This window comes from Silurus aristotelis, assembly GCF_946808225.1.
Source record: "Silurus aristotelis genome assembly, chromosome: 1".
Lineage (NCBI taxonomy): Eukaryota > Metazoa > Chordata > Actinopteri > Siluriformes > Siluridae > Silurus > Silurus aristotelis.
In genome coordinates, this window is record NC_139574.1 from 38,640,362 (window position 1) to 38,660,034 (window position 19,673).

Genomic DNA, 19,673 nt, shown 5'->3' on the forward strand with positions numbered 1-19,673 from the left:
AATGCTTTTACTTTGAAACATGGCTTTGCCTGTCACCCGGAAGAGTTTTTCACTGTTGTTAATGCAATACCTTCTGGCATAAAGATGCTGATGAGATGTTCCTCCTGTTCCTCCTAAAGCTAAAGAAATACACTTCAGAATTTTTAATGAGATTTATCCTTCTTACAAATTCCTAAATCAGAAATTTAATATAGAAATTGTCCCCTGTTCCTTTTGTGAAAGCCATTCTGAAGACACGGATCAGATCTTTCTCTTCTGCAATTTCTCCAAACTCTTCTGGATATCAATTCAGGACTGGTTGATAGAAAAAGAGGTGGTTGTTGATAGTTTTGTTTTTCCTTTACATCATATTTTATTTGGAGTACCTAAAGACTGTTGTGTTCATTCTTTTTGCCTAATAACATTGTAATATTAGCAAAATATTTCATTCATAAATGTAGATTCTTTAATCCCCCCCCCCCCTCACACTACTTATTATATTAAAAAATGACTTCAAATGTTTTTTCAAGGCCCTCAATAAGATGAAAGTGCAGAGTGCTGTGAAGCTGCTTTATTTATTGACATCATTTAATTAATTGTGATACTGCCCCTAATATTTATCTTTATTTAATTTTATTTATTTATTTATTTTTTCTTTTCTTTTACTCACTATTTAAGTTCATGTAAATTATAATTTCAGATTTCTATCTATTTATTTTCTTTTTTTTTTCTAAACAATTTATTAGTTATACTGTGTTGAGCCTGTAATATTTATCTACATTGTAAGTGTATATTTGCTTTTGTTGTTTATATACTTTTGTATTCAATAAAAAAAAAATACAACGTTCTGTTTATATAGTGAGCATACACAAATGAAAGAAGACCCTTTACAGATTTAAATGATGTATTACTTTGACATTTTTGATAAAATAGGACCGAGCAGTTTAAGCTCTTTTTGCTGGCATCTGAAAAAAAGCACGATTGGGCGCCGGCGGCAATTCAGACTCCAGGGGGTTAAGGAACATCAAACATCACTGAATTTACTAAAGTGGACTTCAGGAAAGAAAATGAAGTAATTGAATGTTCTCTGTGATGAAGAGACATTAGACATGATTGGAATTTAAAATCTTTATTTAAATAAAACTTTAAATTAGAATTTAATATAAATTAAAGATGGTGAAACAACATGCACACTAAAGTACATGAAATGTTCGTATTTCACCATCTTCCTCTATTCCTGAATCATTTTCCATTTCTTCAAGTTTCTTCAACAGATCCTCGAAGCTGTTGACATCAAAGGCTGGTACAGAATCCAGGATCTCTGTGCTGTTGTGGGGGTCTTCAGTATGATTCTGGGCTCCAGACTGGTTAAAAAAGCCATATTCCTCATTTAAAATGGAAAAGATGTCGTTGTTGAGCAAAGTGATTTCCTCCTCGTCCTCGAGCTGAACCTCACTGCTTGTACACTCAGACCCATAGCAGGTGCTGTAAACAGAAGTGCACAATTTTAGCTGCATATTAAAGTAAATGAGTGGCGATTATGGCGATTATTTAAGATGCAGAGTAAAACTTCATTTGCATGTCATTCTTCTGAAACTGTTCCAATGCAGTTTACTAACTCACTTGGTCTGGCAGAAAGTCGACTCAGAAACAGAAGGGAAAAGAGGAGGATCAAAGCAGAAGTCTTTAGGAGACAGCAGTTCTTGGTGGCTAAGGCCGGGGAACTGATCACTAACTTCAGGCACGAGGTCATGGACTGGTACTTCTTCTGGCATGTTCATGACTATGTGGTGGTTTGGTTGATGATCAGGTCTCCTCTGTGAGTCACTACTCTGCAAACTGCCTTTTCTCCTTCCCTTCTTTGGAAGCGGTTTATAAACCCAATCTACATGATAGAAAAGAAGAATTTAAAGAGTAAGAAGCAACATAAAAACAATAAAAGTGTCAGAATTGATGCGTTTGTTTTGTTATTTTGTCATTTGTCTATAAAGTTCACCTACCAGGAAACAACTGTTCGTGTTCCTGTTTAAGCCTCCATGATTCAGTGTAGTAGGGTTTCTTCTGTTCTTCACTCAGTTTGTTCCACTGGATCCCAAGCTGCATGCTGATCTCTGCAGAGCTGCTATTTGGATTGGCCTTGGAAAAGATGGGCCTCTGTTTCCTCGCCCAAACCATGTAGGCATTCATTGGCCTTCTGATGTTGCCTTTTTTATCTTTGCACTTGGCAACGTTAAATTTATCTACAAAATAAAAGCTGTTACCCGTCTTATTATCTGTCATTATTTCTCCTTCTTTCTTCTGAAAGTCGCTCTTTCTGGCTGAAAAATCTTTTTTGGTGTCTTGGAGAGCGGATTGTTCAAAACATTGACGCTTATCACTTAAAACAATTAAAAACATTTCAGCTGTTTGTTTGCGCTTTATTGCTGTGGTCAGTAAATGTTTGTGTTGAACAGCAGCGCAACAAAGTTGTCATGACAATAAAAGCAAGGCCAGGGCGCTATCAGAGATACTGACGTCACAAAAGAGGCGGGGCTTCAAAATGCAGACGCGGAAGCTGAAAACGGGTGGTGTTAAGACAAGCGAAGTGGTGTGTGATTGTAAACCCTACACGAGTTCTTATAGCGCTCCTCTGTTTAGACACAGTAGGGAATTAAAATATTAAGAATTTTATTATTTAATAGAAAACACGTGTTTGCAATTTGGAATGTGATTTTGATAAAAAATTGTGGGGTTTAATTTGGGGTGTAATTAGTTTGTATTGCATGTGGTGACCTGTTGTTGTTATACTTAAAGTGACCATTAGGGGGAGTAGAAGTGCATTGAAAATAGAGAATGAGAGAACACGTGATTAGCGCGTGTCAGATGTGTGTTATAAGCTATTAGAAAATAAATCATTTATTCATGCTACCTGGCCTCGCTTCCTTCTGTTTCCTGACAACACTGCACTTTTAACAAGACTTTATTTAATTTCCCTTAGATTATTCATTATACTTACCTTCTCTGAACACAAACAGATGTTTTACTTAAACACATGGTAGTATTTATAGTCTCTGTTTATCTTTCAATCATAATCATCTACTTATTAAGACGTTTCTACGCAAGAAATTATCATGAGAATAAAATAATCTGGTGCCAATCCATGCGATTAATTATAAAGTACAGATGTTTAAGTGAATCAGGTTCTGCCCCACATTAACTGTCAGCTATATTGCTTTCAGAGCTCAAAATTAACAAAGCACTAAAGCTGCAAGAAAATACCTCAACTTCAGTTTCTGTCAAATTCCTTTTCTTCAGGGACATCAAACATCACTGACTTTACTAAAGTAAAAATGCCATCATTGAATGCTCTCTGTAATAAAGAGACATTAGACACGATTGAAATTAAAAATCATTATTTATTAAATAGTGTTTATTGTGTGTTGCTGTAGTAAAATTGTTCAGACTCTCTGTTTCTCTTGTCGTCTTCTTTTTTTTCTATTTCTCCTTTTCTTTTGAAGGTTTTTTTGTCTCAGCTGAGCAACAATTTCCTCCCATCGCTCTCGGACCCTCATATAATGTTCTGTTTTATTCTCTGAAGTCTTCTTTTCTTCCTCACAGAGATTCTGGGTATCCTGGAGCCCCCTGTTGGTCTGAAGCTGTAAGGTGTTCCTCTCCTCTATGTCAAGTTTAGTTTTCTCTCTTTCGTCCTCTTGTTTTTCCTCAAAATCCAACGTGGGCTCAAACTGAGCAACACGTTCCTCCAGTCGCTCTTTGTCTCTGATCAAATGATCTCTCTCCTGCTCTCCACTATTTTTTTCTTTCTCACAGTGATTCTGAGTATCCTGGAGCTCCATGGTGGTCTGTTCCAAATTTACCTCAAGCTGAGCAACATGTTCCTCTATATTATTTTGTTCTCTCGTCCAGCTCTCTTTCTCACATTCTAAGGTTTTCTCCAGTTCCTCATGGATTTTCAGGGAAGACCGGAGCTTCGTGGTGGTCTGTTCCAACGTGACCTCAAGCTGAGCAACATGTTCCTTCAGTTGTTTTTGTTCTCTCATCCAGCTCTCTCTCTCACAGTCTACAGTTTTCTCCAGTTCCTCATGGATTTTCAGGGAAGACTGGAGCTCCATGGTGGTCTGATCCAAAACAAACTCAAGCTGAGCAACACGTTCCTCCAGTTGTTTTTGTTCTCTCATCCAGCTCTGGCTTCTCTCAGTTATATCCTGTTCCTGCTGCTTTCGCTCAGAAGCCAAAGTAGCCTCCAGCTTTTGCACCGTCTGTAGCAGAACGTCTTTCTCTTCTTTCTCTTCTGTTAACTTCTCTATCATTAGAAGAGAAAATGCATCCAAGTCTTTCTCTACTTTCTCCATGTGTTTCAGCTTCTCCTTCATTTCAGCAATCTGCTTAGTTTTCTTCTTTCTTCTGGTTTGAAAAAACTTTCTCAACCTTCTGAAGAGCTCCATGTTTATGCCTCTTTACTCACACGCAAAACTTTGGAAATGAGAGAAACAGAGACGCGTTCCCAATTATAGACGTTGCCTTACTGTGACGTCACAGGGAGATGCCCCGCCCTCTGTCTGTGACGTAACCCGGTCTCTTTCAACCGGACACCATGCGCATGCGCACATTACAGAGGTAAAGAGCGGATAAAATATCATGTCTTTACAGCTTTTCTGTTGTTCCTGAGAGAAGAGTGATATTACAGTCATAAATAAGATAAAAACGGCTGTAAACTGTGTATAAAGCGAGTGAATCCGAGTTGAGAACCGGAAGTTGACCGGAGTGACTCTATGAATGTTGCAGAATCATAAATGACCAGTAGGTGGCAGTGTGATGTGTATTAGAGTTCACTGTCACAGCAAGTTTTTTTATTTATTTATTTATTTATTTATTTATTTATTTATTTATTTATTTATTTATTTTATATAATGAACAGTTTACAATAAAAAATATAGTAAAATATTACAAACATGGTATTCACATTTCCTAGAAAAAAAAACAACAACAAAAAAAAGACAGAAAAAAGAAACAATGAGGGTATATACCAATAATCACAATAAAAAAGAGGAGTTTAGTTCTTTGAATATGTTCATAGTTCTGGTTGCTTTCCTATTTGAAAGACCTTGAAGAGTTTCAAAATAAATCCTCAGATCAACTTTGAATTGGGAGATATTGGGCTTCCTTTCTGACCATTTACATTTGTGTGTATAAAACTTACCTAAATATATTTAAAGATTTAGTATAAAGATGTGACTTTTATCTATATCTTTATTTTCAAAATAAAATATGACATCTCTTTTTCTTATGTTAATTTTAGATCCGCTCAACCTAGTAAATAAATATTCAACATCAGTCCAGAAAAATTTAACATACATACATTCAAAAAAAAGATGCAAAACAGTCTCTATATCCATTCCACAAAAAACACAACATTCAGAAAGATCGGCTTTGTATCTCTTGAGAAAATGGTTAGTTGGATAAATTATATGTAAAATTTTAAAGTAAACTTCATTAACTTTATTCGTGACACCGAATTTGTTGTTATAAGTCCAAATCAATTTCCAGTTGATATTTTGAAAGTGATTATTCCAGAAGTTTTTACTTCAAAATGTTGCAGGGCAATGAATTAAACATCTAAAAAATGTATTATTACATTTTCTATCTTTGATATCAATACCGTTTAATAAGATCTCTTTTTTAAATGTTGAAGGTTTAGAATCACTGAGGCCCTTTAACAGCCTTAGAAATCCTGCTGGAATTGCATCAATCACAATACAATATTCACGCGGAGGTATTGGAATATCAAATTTCTCAAGAAATTCAGTATATGTAAGTAAATAACCTTCATTATTTATTAACTGTGAGACCATTAAAATATCATTTTTAACCCAATTAGTATAGAAAATTGATTTGTTCTTATATTTTATGTATTTATTATTCCAAATGATCTGCCTATGAGGAGAAAAGTTATGTTTGTATATAAGAATCCAATATAAGAGAGTTTGTCTATGAAAATTAGATAACTTAATAGGGAGTTTGTTGACCTTAAAATCACATTTAAAAAGAAACTCTATGCCACCAACTTTTTCAAAGATAAGATTTGGAATTATATACCACATCTCATCTTTATGTTTAATATCATTTTTAATCCAGTTCAACTTGAAAATTGCATTAGATGTAGCAAAATCAATCACATTCAGACCTCCTTGATTATATGAATTACATAAATTTTAATAGTGAGGCTTGTTTCTCCATATGAAATTAAATAGAGTTGAATCAGTTTTTTTTTAAGAAAAGATTTTGGTACATCTAATACTTTAGCAGGATAGACTAAACGAGACAACCCCTCGGTTTTAGACAAAATAATCCTGCCTTTGAGTGATAAATCCCTCATGAGCCACATATCAAATTTCTTTTTCATTTTTAGCATAAGGGTTTGGAAATTAGATTGTACTCTGTTTAACTGATCTTTGCAAATATTGATACCAAGATAAGTTACTTCCTCTCTAATCGGAATACCTTCAAATTGGGTAAAAGGAATGCCATCATCTTTAAGTGGAAAAACAGTAAATTTTTTATGTTTAAAAATAAACCTGACACTTCAGAAAAAAGATTAAGGCATTCTATACTTTTCTTAGCCTGTGATATATCTTTCAAAAAAATAGCTGTATCATCAGCAAGCTGACAACATTTCATTTCTCTGTCCCTAATACTGATGCCTTGAAAGGAATCATTATGCAAATGTAACGCCATCGTTTGCATAATCAACAGAAATAAAAAGGGTGCCGCTGGGTCGCCTTGTTTTATGCCCCGAGAAATACTAAATCGATGAGTCGTTCCCCACGGAAGTTTAACTGAACTATTACAGTCATTGTATAAAGTTTGTATCGCCCTTTTAAAGTATTGACCAAAACCAAAAAAATCTAATGGATCAAATAAAAAATTATGTTTTACAGTATCAAAGGCTTTATATATATCTATAAATAAAATGTAGCTGTCATCATTTATATAATCCTTATAATCAATTAAATCTAAGAATAATCTAATATTATTGCTAATATGTCGGCCTTGCATAAAGCCTGATTGACTATCATCTATGATTGTATCTAAACATAATTTTAATCTTTGAGCAAAAATATGGGCAAACAATTTTGCATCATTATTAATTCAGCCACTCTTAGTGCCGGTCCCAAGCCCGGATAAATTGGGGAGGGTTGCGTTAGGAAGGGCATCCAGCGTAAAACATGTGCCAAATCAAACGTGCGGAGGATCCGCTGTGGCGACCCCTAACGGGAGAAGCCGAAAAGAAAGTTTTTTATTAATTAATGTTATAGGTCTCCAATTGTCAAGAAGCAAACAATCCTTATTCGGTTTAGGTAACAATGTAATTAGGCCTTGACACATAGATGGGCGGAGCTTACAGGCTTCTATAGCTTCCTTAAAAACCAATAACAAAAATTCAGAGATATAATCTTGGAATATTTTATAAAATTCACATGTTAAGCCATCATTCCCGAGGGATTTATTGTCTTTTAACTTACTAAAATTCTTTTTTAATTCTTCTAAGGATATATCTTGATCACAAACTTCTTTCTGGGTTTCGTCAATACCTTGTGCAACATTTTTAATATGAGAAAGAAAATTGGAAATATGGCTACTACGTTTAGAATATCAATTTTTATAGAAATCTTCCACAAAATCAGAAATTGTTTTAGGATCTTCGGATATCTGCTCATTAATTTTAAGTTTATATATATTATTAACACTAATATTTATTTTTTCTAAATTATGAAAATATTTGGTATTCCTTTCACCATGTTCCATCCATTTCCGTCTAGAACGAATGAAGGCCCCCCGTGCCAGATTTTGATAGATATCATCCAATTCAGATTGTAATTCAATTAACATATTAATATCAGCTTGTGTTTGCTCATCCTTTTCATAAATAAGAATAATTCCCTTAAGTATTCTGTCTTGTCTCATTCTTTTTTCCTTAGATAATTCTTTTCCTCTTTTAATTGCCATATTTCGAATCTGAAATTTTGTATAGTCCCAATGTTTGCCATATATCTGATCTTTTTTAGCTTTTGACAAATTTTCATTCATAATTTTTATGGCTTTTTCTTTGAACAATTCATCACTCAAAAGTGTATTATTTAATTTCCAGTAATTTGCTTTAAATGTAATTGATCTATTCCTTATGCATATTGCTAAAGTGATCATATTATGATAAGAAAAAAACGAGGGTTCTATTTTCGTTTCCTTCACACTATCTAATAATTCATTTGAAATAAGCCAAAAATCAATCCTAGATCTCTTAGATAAATCTTTGTTGTTCCAAGTGAACTGGATTTGATGTGGATTTTTTAGTCTCCACACATCACAACAGTTTAAGTGCAAACAGAGATTAGTAAATTCTCCATAAGTTCCTCTTAAGGATCTTTGAGGATGACAGTCTTTAATGGGATCATTTATGCAGTTCCAGTCGCACCCAAATATTAGTTTAGCATTAACAAAAGAATTTAACAAGGCATTTATTTTTTCTTCAAATTCAGCAAAAAGAAGTGTGTTTCTTTGGCTAATATTATGGCCATATATATTACCTAAAATAAAAATATCCTCCATAAATTCAACAACTAAAATTATCCATCTTCCTGAGTCATGAACTACATTTTTTAGGATTTTTCCCTGAAAGGAGCCCTTTAATATAGCAACACCCGCTGATTTACTGTTTCCATAAGACATCCATATATTGTCTCCCCACTGATTTTTCCAGAAATTAAAATCTGAGACTAAAGCATGCGTTTCTTGTAAAAAATAAAAATCTGCCTTAAAAGATTTACAAAACAAAAAAACAGCTTTCCTCTTAATCTGTTCTCGTAAACCCCTCGCATTAAGTGAATACAATGAAAAAGACAAAGTGAACAGGTAGAACAAATAGTTAACACAAAAAACGTAGGTTTTAAGTAGAACAAAGAAACAAAATGATTTTCTAGACCTTTTGAGTGCAAAGTATTTAACAAGCAAACAATGGATTATAACTCTCTGGCCTTTGGAATTTCAGAGTTTATGTATATTGTATGAGCTTGCATTTTACTAACTGCAATTTAGAATGAGATAAAATTTCTTAACGAAAGGCAGACAAATTACCCATCATTCTTCTTCTTAACGACATATCAGGGCTTTTTCACCATTACAATCTTACTTCTTTACCATCAATGATGGCTCTGGCACCAACGAAAAAAGCTCTTTTCCCTTGCTTTCGTGCCTCTTCAATTTGTGGCCACAGTTTAATGCGTGTCTCTTTGTCTTTTGTGGTCAGGTCTTCGCCGAACTTTAACTTCTTTGTTTTGAGGAATTCCGAGTTCTTTGCGCATTTCCATACTCTTTCTTTGGTTGACCTGGACGTAAATCTCGTTATCACCGGTCGAGTTTTGCCATCTTCTCTTCTTCCGATCCTGTGGCTCACATCAACTTGGGAGCGTAGATCCTCTCCGGAGTCTTGAATGAGTGTCTTGCAGATGTCGACCACACGCTGTTTAACATCTTCTCCCTCTTGCTCTGGCAGACCATACAGCCTCAGGTTCCATCTTCTGTGATAGCGTTCCATATCGTTCAACCGGTCCTCCAGACCAGTTATTCTCTTCTGATGATCATCACTTGCCTTCTTAATCGTTGTTATTTCTGTTTTCATATCTTGAACTTCGTTGAAGAGAAACTCTGATGATTCCTTTAAGGCCTCGATGGTGTCTGCATTTTTCTTTATCAAGCTTGCAAGATTATTCGCATTCTCTTTTATTTTTTCAGCCACAAGTCTCACGATGTTGTCTTGCAATTCGGAGAGTGTTGGTTCAGCTTTTCCCTTCTTTGCGACCGGAGTGCACGGAGCTGAATCAGGAAGAGGGATAACTCCTCCATCGTAATTAGTGTAGGAATGCATATCACCTGCTTTAACAACTTCCATAATATCCTCCGTCAAATCTCTGTTTTCTGTTGTAAATGAAAGCATCTTTTTACCTTGGTCTCTTAGTCTTTTTTCTGTCATCTTTTTGGTTTTTGCAATTATAGTCTGATAAACTTTGGGCAACAGATCAAGTCAACAAAGAGTCCGAAATCTTTATCTCAGTGAAAACCAACAACGAAAAAGAGATATGTTTGCACTAATTAATTGTAACGTTAAAGGTTAGAAAACCATTTAGCATCTCTTAGCCTCGAATATCGACAACTGTCCCGGCCGCAATCTTGCACGCCCCCCCAGAATCCCAAACTGCTGTGTGTCTTGTCCTCGCTATTAGTGACGTCATTAGAGCTCCACTACTTCTAATTACCTGCTGTGACAGTGAGCTCTAATACACATCACACTGCCACCTACAGGTCATTTATGATTCTGCAACATTCATAGAGTCACTCCGGTCAACTTCCGGTTCTCAACTCAGACCCAGTTTACTGTCAAATACCGCGTACTAACTGCTCTCTCTATGGAGCTCTATGTAATAAGTGTAGTTTAAACACTCATCAATCAAATACAATTATCAACTGTATGTGAATAAAAGACAGTTTGGACTTTAAAAACCTCTATGTATTATGTAACAGACATGTCTACTGAAGTTAGCATGCTAAGCTAGCCCCGGTCCGTCCTCAGAGAGCATGGAGTCCCGCTGACCTTCACTCGCTTTATACACAGTTTACAGCCGTTTTTATCTTATTTATGACTGTAATATCGCTCTTCTCTCAGGAACAACAGAAAAGTTGTGAAGACGCCATGATAATTTATCCGCACTTTCCCTCTGTAATGTGCGCATGCCACAGTAAGTGTGGCGTGTGTGTGTGTGTGTGTGTGTGGGGGGGAGAGAGAAAGAGAGAGAGAGAGAGAGAGAGAGAGAGAGAGAGAGAGAGAGAGAGAGAGAGAGAGAGAGAGAGAGACAGGGGTGACGTCACAGAAAGAGGGCGGAGCATCTCGCTGTGACGTCACAGCAGGGCAACCTGTATGTAAGTCAGAATGCGTCTCTGTTTCTCATTTCCGAGGTTTGTGCGGTTGAGTAAAGACACGTAAACATGGGGCTCTTCAGAAGGTTTAGAGAAATTTTTCAAACCAGAAGAAAGAAGAAAACTAAGCAGATTGCTGAAATGAAGGAGAAGCTGGAACACATGGAGAAAGTAGAAAAAGATTTGGATGCATTTTCTAATCCAAGGATAGAGAAGATAACAGAAGAGAAAGAAGAGAAAGCCATTCTGCTACAGACGGTGCAAAAGCTGGAGGCTACTTTGGCTTCTGAGCGAAAGCAGCAGGAACAGAATATAACTGAGAGAAGCCAGAGCTGGACGAGAGAACAAAAACAACTGGAGGAACGTGTTGCTCAGCTTGAGGTCACTTTGGAACGGACGACCAAGAAGCTCCAGTCTTTTCTGGAAATCCATGAGGCACTGGAGAAAACTGTAGAATGTAAGAGAGAGAGCTGGGCGAGAGAACAAAAACAACTGGAGGAACATGTTGCTCAGCTTGAGGTCACTTTGGAACAGACCACCAAGAAGCTCCAGTCTTCCCTGGAAATCCATGAGGAACTGGAGAAAACTGTAGAATGTGAGAGAGAGAGCTGGACGAGAGAACAAAAGAAAGTGGAGAAACATGTTGCTCAGCTCGAGGTCAATTTGAAACAGACGACCATGGAGCTCCAGTCTTTCCTGAAAATCAATGAGGAACTGAAGAAAACTGTAGAATGTGAGAGAGAGAGCTGGACGAGAGAACAAAAGAATATGGGGCAACATGTTGCTCAGCTTGAGGTCACTTTGGAACAGACCACCATGGAGCTCCAGGATACTCAGAATCACTGTGAGAAAGTAAAAAATAGTGCAGAGCAGGAGAGCGATCATTTGATCAGCGACAAAGAGCAACTGAAAGAACGTGTTGCTAGTTGGATGCCACTGTGCTCTGTGCCGAAGAAAAGAAGACTTCAGAGAATAAAACAGATCATTATATGAGGGTCCATGAGCGATGGGAGAAAATTGTTGCTCAGCTGAGACAAGAAAACATTCAAAAGAAAACGAGAAATAGAAAAAAAAAAGAAGACAAGAGAAACAGAGAGTCTGAACATTCCTTTTTCCTCTTTCTGTTTCTTTAATGGGTATTTATGATAGTTTTACACTTATAGTCAATAGTATAAAGCTGAGTGTAAAGCTATTGTATCTTGTAGATCGTCTCGTCTTTTGATCATTTTTTATTTCTGTCTTGTCAAAAATACTGATTTGAATCTTTTACTACAGCGAGTCACAATAAACACTATTAACAACCATTATTTTTGTCTTCCTTACAAACGCCGTATGACCTCCTCATGGATTCTTCCACTTAGTTTATATCTCTCTTGTGGGGCAGGGGGCTGTGGCTCGGGGTCATAATGCTGAGGGGGAGGGAGGTCAGGAGGAAGAGGGAAACTGGTCCTCAGTGCCACATTGTGCAAAACACCACACACCCTGATAATCTTACACACTTTTTCCGGGTGGTATAGAAATCTTCCAGCTGAGACATCCAGAGCTCCACATCTGCATTTAAGGCGTGAGGAGCATCTGAGGGGTGAAGCCTCGGTCACCTGTCATATTATAAACTACTTCAGGACAATGTTTACAATTTCTACATGTTTTTAAACTCAACAAGAAGCCAGTCATCACGTCCTGCAGCTGCCTGTAGTCTGTTCCCTACACTGCTATGTGTCAGGATAAAGGAATCATGTGCTGAAGCAGGTCAGTGTGCCGCAGTGAAGGGAAACCTGATGTATTGACTACCCACCTTAATAATAACATCCAAAATGACAGGCATTATGACACTCAGGGGCAGATACCAGACCTATAGCATGAGATTTAATAGAATTATATTATATTTAAATATGGTCTTTGTGAAAAAAGTTGATTATATATAATATTTATATAAAGTCTTTCCCTGTCTGCCATTTCCCACTAGAAACAACCTGTTGTCTTTAACCCCAGAGTGGTGAGGACCTGTATTTGGACGGGGATGGCATGGTTCTGGCGTGTTTCCCTCTGTAGTACTGGACCCAATTCAGCACATAGATCCAGGAGCACAGCTGTAGGAATCTAAATCAGCTTATTAGCCAGTCATCATCATGGGCCAAGAAATCATCATGGTCCCTGGAGACTCTTTCTCTCCTTAATTTTCCATTGGCACCACAGCATTTATGTTTTCTTTCCAGCTCATTATGGAAAGATAAAATAAACTGATATTTGGTCCTGTGCCATGAACATAAAAGCAATAAGAGCTACAGAAAAGCTCCTGCTACCCTCTGTAGCGGGTATTAAAATCCCATTTAAAATGCTTTCAGTGAGTCTACATTCTGTTTCTATGAAGTGTTTTCACAGTTTGCATGTTAATTGGCTGTATGGTGCATTAAAGTGCATGTGAAATATGTGAATTTATGAACCACATCTGGCTGGAAAAGACAAGTGTCCAAATACTTTTGACCACACACTGTGTATCAGCTGAAAAGCAGCAGCTTCGGATCAGTTGCGTTTCCACTGGGATTCAACTCTGAAATATCACTTTTGATTTGTATTATATGAAATATTTTATATTATATATTTGATATTATTTGTTTGGACTTTTCTTTCCTCAGCATCACTTGGATTTTCCTCCTGTAGCTCTGAGAGACGGCGTGTACCAGGTGGAGGATGAAGACCCTCTGCCGGGATGAAGCGAACTGTATGACACCTGGAAGAGTGAGTTTCTGAGCTTTATGGATTTTATTCTCTTTAAAACACAGAATTTATCATTTATTATAAATATTATTATTATTAATCATCGGTACCGGAGTGAAGAGGGGAAAAGCTATGTTCCTCATTTTGTGTTTACTCCTGATCATTAGCATAAAGATCACAGACTTGCAGGAAAAAGTGGATACATTTGTCTAAAATAAATAAAGAATGATAATAAAGAGTGATAATATTTCCATAAATGTTGCAGTGAGCAGAAATGGACCTTTCGGCTAATGGTGTAGGAGACATCATCATTAGCCTCATGCTAGCCGGGTTTGCTAGCGCTGCTTTTGTGTTTATTTTATTAGAAACCTCTACTTTTTGACTAAATGATGAATAAAACTATATTTAATAAGATAACATAAGTTACATTAGTACATAATTTTACTTATAGTTCACTAAAAATCTGTGTAGTGTATGACTGAGTTGTTCCTCTGTGTGCTTCAGTAACTGCTGTTAAACTGAGAGGAAAGAAAAATGGCTTCAGTTCAGCAGAAATGAACTGATAAACAGTGTTAGGAAAAGACAAAGTGTTCAAATATTTACTTAAATATAAATTGTGATAACTTGTTAAAATGTTTTTAATGGTTTAATAGAGGATTTATTCAGGTTTAAACACACAAGCTGGTGGTGAAGGTAATATTGATTATAGATTCCTTTTACGAGACGCGTCTCACTGTGTGTTTGTCTCTTCAGACACAAGAAGACGGAGACAGGATACAGCATCAGTCTCGTCCCCTGTGAGGACTCGGTCTCCTCCAAGCAGCTCGTCCCCTGTGAGGACTCGGTCTCCTCCAAGCAGCTCGTCTCCTACCAGTCATGAGCCTCACATAGAGATACAGAGCACATAGTGTTTGAACAGCTTTATGTTATAGGTTACAGAGGGATTTCTTTCCAACACTAGGGGATCAGGAGGAGAAGGAAAAAGATGAAGAGATCAAGAGGAAGAAGATGAAGAGAAGATGTTATGGACTTGTCTCTGAGCAACAGTTTAAAGTCTCATCTCACTCGTTCCTGTTCAGTGTCTCACCTCAGGTCTGGGGATATTAAAGATTCCTGTAGATGATGTGTTGTGTATACAGTAGAACATCAGCTGTAGGAGAACCAGGGAATAATTGACCAAACAAGGATTTAAATATTAAGATTTAGCAGAAAGGAGAAAGTTGTTTTTGCTGTGAACTGATCAAATCTCACACTAGGGCACTTTGTATTTGTGGAAGTGGTGTTACGAATCTCACGTGTAAACATTTGAATTGTTTTTATGCCTCGTTAGTCTTAAAACTAACATTTATAGAACTGACTAATAGAAAGTGGTTTTTTTTTCATGGATCACCTCAAATCAGTGTTACATTCATTGTGTGTGTATAATGATGGCATGTCAGCTATAAGGGTGATGGAGGAAAAGTCAAATCTAAATGAAGTTTGTCACTTTTTTATTTCTTGTCATTATTTGTTGTCCTCCCCATGTGCTGCTGTACACAGGTGAACAGAGACGTCCATTCCACACCAAACTTTTTACAGAAATCACCAAATCTTGATTTTATTACTGCTGAGATGATTTTATAGGAGTTTAGTTTCTTATTTTAATACAGATATTAAAATCCCATACATATTATGGTGTAGTCGTGGACCAGTTGAGAAAACACTAAGTGCTTGTAAAAAGACTGGCAGCAGATCAAAATCAATCACATCTTTTATTAATGTTTTTTCTTTTTTAAATACATTTTTGGACTTGATTTTATTCAATAAAAAATATGTATTACAGTTAATTTACCTTGTGAATAATTTACCAGATTATTTTATTCTTATGATAATTTCTTGCTTACAAACATCTTAATAAGTAGATGATTATGATTGAAAGATAAACAGAGACTATAAATACTACCATGTGTTTAAGTAAAACATCTGTTTGTGTTCAGAGAAGGTAAGTATAATGAATAATCTAAGGGAAATTAAATAAAGTCTTTGTTAAAAGTGCAGTGTTGTCAGGAAACAGAAGGAAGCGAGGCCAGGTAGCATAAATGAATAATTTATTTTCTAATAGCTCATAACACACATCTGACACGCGCTAATCACGTGTTATCTCATTCTCTATTTTCAATGCACTTCTACTCCCCCTATTGGTCACTTCAAGTATAACACAACAACAGGTCACCACATGCAGTACAAACTAATTACACCTCAAATTAAACCCCACAATTTTTATCAAAAACACATTCCAAACTGCAAACACGTGTTTTCTATTAAATAATATAATTCTAAATATTTTAATTCCCTACTGTGTCTAAACAAAGGAGCGCTATAGGAACTCGTGTAGGGTTTACAATCACACACCACTTCGCATGTCTTAACACCACCCGTTTTCAGCTTCGGCGTCTGCATTTGAATCATTGAAGCCACGCCTCTTTTGTGACGTCAGTATCTCTGATAGCGCCCTGGACTCGCTTTTATTGTCATGACAACTTTGTTGTGCTGCAGTTCAACACAAACATTTACTGACCACAGCAATGAAGCGCAAACAAACAGCTGAAATGTTTTTAATTGTTTTTAGTGATAAGCGTCAATGTTTTGAACAATCCGCTCTCCAAGACACCAAAAAAGATTTTTCAGCCAGAAAGAGCGACTTTCAGAAGAAAGAAGGAGAAATAATGACAGATAATAAGACGGGTAAAAGCTTTTATTTTGTAGATAAATTTAACATTGCCAAGTGCAGAGATAAAAAAGGCAACATCAGAAGACCAATGAATGCCTACATGGTTTGGGCGAGGAAACAGCGGCCCATCTTTTCCAAGGCCAATCCAAATAGCAGCTCTGCAGAGATCAGCATGCAGCTTGGGATCCAGTGGAACAAACTGAGTGAAGAACAGAAGAAACCCTACTACACTGAATCATGGAGGCTTAAACAGGAACATGAACAGTTGTTTCCTGGTAGGTGAACTTTCTTTATAGACAAATGGCAAAATAACAAAACAAACACATCAATTCTGCTATTTTTATTGTTTTTATGTTGCTTCTTACTCTTTAAATTCTTCTTTTCTATCATGTAGATTGGGTTTATAAACCGCTTCCAAAGAAGGGAAGGAGAAAAGGCAGTGTGCAGAGTAGTGACTCACAGAGGAGACCTGATCATCAACCAAACCACCATATAGTCATGAACATGCCAGAAGAAGTACCAGTCCATGACCTCGTGCCTGAAGTTAGTGATCAGTTCCCCGGCCTTAGCCACCAAGAACTGCTGTCTCCTAAAGACTTCTGCTTTGATCCTCCTCTTTTCCCTTCTGTTTCTGAGTCGACTTTCTGCCAGACCAAGTGAGTTAGTAAACTGCATTGGAACAGTTTCAGAAGAATGACATGCAAATGAAGTTTTACTCTGCATCTTAAATAATCGCCATAATCGCCACTCATTTACTTTAATATGCAGCTAAAATTGTGCACTTCTGTTTACAGCACCTGCTATGGGTCTGAGTGTACAAGCAGTGAGGTTCAGCTCGAGGACGAGAAGGAAATCACTTTGCTCAATAATGACATCTTTTCCATGTTAAATGAGGAATATGGATTTTTTAACCAGTCTGGAGCCCAGAATCATACTGAAGACCCCCACAACAGCACAGAGATCCTGGATTCTGTACCAGCCTTTGATGTCGACAGCTTCGAGGATCTGTTGAAGCAACTTGAAGAAATAGAAAATGATTCAGGAAAAGAGAAAGATGGTGAAATACGAACATTTCATGTACTTTAGTGTGCATGTTGTTTCACCATCTTTAATTTATTTTAAATTCTTATATAAAGTTTTATTTAAAAAAATAAAGATTTTGAATTTCAATCATGTCTAATGTCTCTTCATCACAGAGAGCATTCAATGATGGTATTTTTTTTCTTGAAATCCACTTTAGTAAAGTCAGTGATGTTTGATGTCCTTAACGAAAAGGAATTTGACAGAAACTGAAGTTGAGGTATTTTCTTGCAGCTTTAGTGCTTTGTTCATTTTGAGCTCTGAAAGCAATATAGCTGACAGTTAATGTGGGGCAGAACCTGATTCACTTAAACATCTGTACTTTATAATTAATCACATGGATTGGCACAAGAAAGTGGATGATCTTTCAGCAGTCATTCTGACAGGGTTAACACTGGATTCACCTCACAACACCTGAACACTACTGCTGGATGGAGCAGCGGGTGCGTGCACGAGCGGCGGTTGGTGAATGGAGGGTGGAGCCGGGGGGAAACGAGTGGTGAGAAGCAGATCTGTGGCTGATGGGACTAATCAGTGTGTGTTCCTGTCTGATGAACTGTTCTGTATTGGTCCTGTTTACTTCAATAGTAAGGAATGTAGACCTGAGATCCTGATTATTGGTCTTTTATTACCCATAAGGCAGTGATTTTTACCCTTTGTTGAGGCGTGACTCATTGTTTACATAAAGAAAACACAGTGCATGTAGGGGTACGGTCTCAGGAGCCCTGCAGTAAGTGTGCTGTGTGCATGTGATTGATGAATGTGCAGGTAGAAATTCAACTGAAACTGCATTCAATCTGGTTGATTATCAAGCAAGTTATTTTTTAACTACATTTAAGTTCCCTGTTATAGGATAACTTGCAATTTTGTAAATTTCCAACTGTATTTCCATTCATTCCTGTTAATACCGAAATATTCCTGATAATTCATATGGGAAGTTTCCAGTCTTGAAAATTCCTGCAACCACATTCCTAGGAAATACATGAGCTGTTCCTTGGTCTTGGGCACAGGGATATTTTGCCTGCCTTTTTTTTCTTTTAAGTTTTACATTGTTCTGATATCAGATGCCCCAAGAAATTGCAGTTTAGACACAGAAGCTTTGTGTATGTGAGGATCCTCTATAATTATTTGGAGAAAGAGTCTGGTGTCATTATGCCATGGCTTGGGAAGTCGGGATGTTGTTAATAAATGTGAACTGATTTAATGTCATACAGTGTGTCTGTGTTCTACATTACAGTGGGGTCTGAGGTTCAGTTCCTACCTGTGTTTTTCTTGTTCTGACTTCTGCTTCAAATTCCTACATGTTCTTTGAAAACCAATTTACAGTAATTTTCTTTTCCCCCTTTTTCTTTTACTGTCTTCTATTTGTTTGTGTTTCTTTGAGGATACAACATACAATACAATACAATACAATACAATACAATACAATACAATACAATACAATACAATACAGGTGTGAATCTACCTGTATTTGAGAGTTTATTTGTTAATTATCCGCTAGGTGGCAGTAATGGCACACTTACCAGTAAGCTGTAGAAGAGCTCATGATCTTCATATCACTTCACTTCTGCCCTCAGACTCTCACTAGTGTACAGAGATGATTGTGGATTAAACATATTAATGTGTGAATGTTAGATTTTGTGTTTTCTTCAAAAGGGAAATCAGATCTTTACATTTTCAGCACACAGTTTACAAAGTCACAGTTTGCTGGATCCTTCAGCAAAGATTCAGCAGCCAAACCTAATGTAAATGTACCAATGCAGATTCATGTCATTGAAAAAGACCTTCATATGTCATTATCATCATCATTATTATTCTTAAGTTAATAATATACAATATGTGGCTTCAGCCAGTGATTCATCTTCATCCAGTCCTTCATCTGCATCCAGTCCTTTCATCTGCATCCGGTCCTTCATCTGCATCCAGTCCTTCATCTGCATCCAGTCCTTCATCTGCATCCAGTCCTTCATCTGCAGCCACACCTGCTGTTTATTCCAGTTCTGCTCCTCTAATTATTTATTTCCGGTATTTTAAGCCACTCAGAGACTTGATATCATTTTATTGTGTATAGGGTGGATTTTATTTCTACATACTGTTCTTTCCTTTAAAAAAGGATTAAGGGGATGATTTGGGAAAAGGTAGAGGTTTATTCATGTTTACTCCAATAACATCACTTGGGAAGGGCAGATTTGATTCTACCCCTCTGACATCTACTCGGGGG

At 36.8% G+C, this 19,673-nt stretch overlaps 1 protein-coding gene across 2 annotated transcripts in view; it reads right to left on the reverse strand.

The window, feature by feature from the left end:
* The window catches only part of LOC310724823 (uncharacterized protein), a gene marked incomplete at its 3' end in the record, with an annotated part of 83,793 nt that overhangs the window by 53,885 nt on the left and 10,235 nt on the right, over positions 1-19,673 (reverse strand). The window lies entirely within an intron of this gene.